Source organism: Corvus brachyrhynchos, unplaced genomic scaffold, assembly GCF_000691975.1.
Source record: "Corvus brachyrhynchos isolate BGI_N302 unplaced genomic scaffold, ASM69197v1 scaffold53, whole genome shotgun sequence".
Taxonomy (NCBI): Eukaryota; Metazoa; Chordata; class Aves; order Passeriformes; family Corvidae; genus Corvus; species Corvus brachyrhynchos.
In genome coordinates, this window is record NW_008237681.1 from 1,851,263 (window position 1) to 1,854,939 (window position 3,677).

The window sequence follows — 3,677 nt, forward strand, 5'->3', positions numbered from 1 at the left end:
CACTTTGTGAAGTATAGGTGAATCATCTTTCCCAGAATCCTACTGTGAGAGATTTTGAGATTTCTTATGGCTCAGGGTTTTTGTTGTTGGTTGTTTGTTTGGTTTTTTTTCTTATTCAAACTAACTGGAAGTTTAAGTTTTCTATGATGTATACAGAATGAATACTGATATTTTTCATAAGATGATGTTGTGCTGCAAGGTATCTAGTCTTACTTCCTTGGCACTAGTGCTAAGATAGTATCCTGAAATACCAGAGTATTTTTAAACTTAAAAACAGACTTGAAGGTTTTTTTTAAACTTAAGTAGATGGTTCTGGATTGGGCACCTGTTGTCAAACTGTTGCCCCAGTTTAACAGAATGGCTGGAGGCTGCCTCCAAACAAACTGGAGCTTCCTGTGAATGAGGCATGTGGGCGGAAGCTATGGAGAGGAAGTGGGAATTACAGAGAAGCATCCCCTGTGTGTTGGAATTGTGCTGTTTGGCCTACTCTGGCCTCTGCTACTGTTGCTTTTACAGTGCAGCTATAGTACTGAGGATCTGGTAGCTGAGGTCTGCTTTCAGGTGGGGTGAACTGCGGACTCATATGAAAACCCAACTGTTTTTTCAGTTACTATGTTTTTACAATGGGGGCATGTGTGCATTAAGAGTGTGTATGTGGAAACAATGTCTTGAAAAACTATGCTTCCCTAAAATGTGAAGATTTATTTTTTCCCTTACTCATTTTTGCACTAGGCTGATTCCTTTTCATTTTCCATGACTAATGTCTACTAAATATATGCTGGCTGTGTCTTGACTGGGATCTATTTTGGGATGAAGAAAAAGGCAGCTAAGTTATTGTGAATACCTAGGTTATGGCAGGGGTAATGACACCAGTAATTCCTTGCTAGAAAAAGTTAAGAATTTGCTTCCACAAAAAGTGCTGCCTCTGAACATCATGAGCATACTGATTGTTTCACTACCATATTATAATCAGAAGACTGGAGAATCTCTAATCAGTCTGCTTTGCATGTATATCTTTGTTACCAAAGAACAGAAAGAGGTTAAAGCAAACCTGTTCACAGAGGTGTTGTAATAGAATCTCATTTGGTGTCCATTTCTCAACTGTGACTGCTTGTCATTGCTGAAGTTGTGTTGCTGCTTCAAGAGATTCAGGCTACTGTGTTCTGGATCTCAAAAACCATGCTAAGTGGAAGCATGTGTGTTTTCTTTCTTTTAGATAGGGTTATAGTACAGTCAATAAATCACATTTATTGCTAACTGATCAGATTTCAAGGTTGCATTTAGAAGCCCCAATTCTTCAGATTTTCTCTTACATTTTTAAGTAAAGGCTAGCAGCTGCTGGTGTGAATAACACCTTGTTGTACAGAGATTTATTTTCTGTTTATGCTGTATAACTTCACTTTTGGATGAAAAAATTAAAGTGTATTTTCTCCCCTTTGTAGTGCCCCTCACATCCATTATTACTTTCAACCACAGCAGAGCTCTGGCTTATCTAAACCCAACCCTGCCCAGTTAGATAATGTCTGTATATTCCTCCCTCTTCTGCTTCCACCTTTCATGTATTCTGTTTTGCATTTGAGCTCAGCTGCAGGTTCCCTTTTCTTTCGCACTGGTGCATTGTCAGGCCTGCTTGAATTCCTGCATGCAGGAATGATTCCTGTTGTGCTTTGAGGATGTTGTCCTTGAAGATCAGCCAGTACTCACAGGCTTTGCCTTCACCCTCTGTTGTGGTCTTCTGTGAGGGTCTGCCAAGCAGATCCCTGGACAAGGTGAAATCTGCTCTCCTGAAGTGCCATGTTGTAACTCTGTACTGGGTTGTGCACTGCATGCTGTAGTATTTGTCTTTTTCCCTCTCTCAGAGCTTTAAACTCCATGATTTTGTGATTGCTGCAGCCAAGGCTGCTCTTGGTTTTCACATCTCCATCTGCTTCTTCCTTGTTTGTGAGCAGCAGGTCCAGCAGAGCATATTCACTAGTTGGGTCATTGATGACTTGCACCAAGAGGTAATTTTCAACAAATTCAAGAAAATTTCTTGAGTGATTATGTTTGGCTATACCCTACCAGCAGATACTAGTGGTTTTAGCCCTGGAGTGTCTGCAATCATGAAGCTTCCTTTAGCTTTCAAATGAAGGCTTTTTCTACGGCCCCTTCTTAATCAGGAGGTCTGTGGCAGGCACCTAGTACAAAGTTACCCATGTTGGACTGTTCTCTGATCCTTACCTATAGGGTCTTCAATGCCTTGTCACTCATTCCAAGCAAAGCAGGGTGTGTTGCAGCCATCCCATTGCACAGATAGAAACCTATGTTCCTTGCCCTTTCCAGGCTGTTTTTTCTAAAGAGCCTCTGATCTTCCAATGTAGCACCTCAGCCATGTGAACTGTCCCACCATCACTGTCTAATTCCCATGAAGTTACAGCTCTGCAGTGGTGCCTGGACTAAGATCCTGTTGTTTCCCATGCTGTGTACAAGCACTTGAGATGGGCTCACAGACAGGCCACTTCCACAGGGGAAGTGTGTGAGCCTCCTGACTTGTGTTCCCACGTCTTCACTTTGCAGTGTGACAACCTTTGTCCACCAGGCCTAGTTTAAAGTCATACTCACAGGCTTGTTGTGCCTGGTAACAAAGATACTCTTGCCACACTTTGTCAGGTGGATCCTACTTCCTGGAAAAGGTTTCTGTGATCTTAGCATAAAAGCTCTGCTAACAACCATATACTGACCCTCTGGATGCATCTACTCTGCCCTAAGCCTTTTGCTTCTCACTGGAGGGATTGAGGAACACCACATGGGCTTCCTTGCTCACATTGCTCAGTAGTCATTCTTGATTTGCTCAGTAATTGCATTTTGGAAGGGTCACTGGTGTCCATATGGATAAGCAGGAAAGTCCAGTAGTTTGAAGATTTGATGAGCCTCAGTTATTCTAAAACGTTGTTCAGCAAACAGCAGACTTCCCAGGACCTCCTGCTTATCTTATCTTTCCTATTGTGCCATGTGTTTATCTCCTCCTGCAGCTCTTTCACCTGACCTGCTGAGCACCTCAAAGATAGCACACCTCCCATAGGTGGGGGACGCTGCTGTGATTGACAGCAGTGATCCAGGGAGGAGCAGCAGGGGCTTCCTGCAGGCTGGCATCTGGATGGTGACATCCTCCCTGTGCAGTTCTTGGAACTGGGATCTCTTGATGTGCCTGTTCATTTGGCTGTTGTTGGAGACTTCACCTTGTAACGTGTTGTGCAAACTTGAAAGGTGTTCCAGGGCCCTTTGTAGCTTTGGCTGTGACCTGCTGTGACATCTGTTTGCTGAGCCCTGGTGCATCGATCGATGTACTGCACCTAGGTTTATGTTGTGAAACTATTACACTGTACCATCCGGTTCTGTTCACAATATAGATTTAAAACACACGTTCATGTGAATGCTTTGGTCTACCTGCAGCTTGTTTTTGATAGACATGTCATGTCAATATTACTTTTAACAACTTCAGTACTGTAAACTTGTAATGACTGCTATTTCTTCAAGGCAAATATTCATTAACAATAATCATTAACATTAGTTGGCTGGTGCTGTTGCGTTGGTCAATGTTGCATAACTTCTTGGCTTCTCAGCTTGGAAGGACCAAACACAGCAGATTTTCATGTTCATATTTTGCTAGATCATGTGCCTGTAATAATAGATATCTC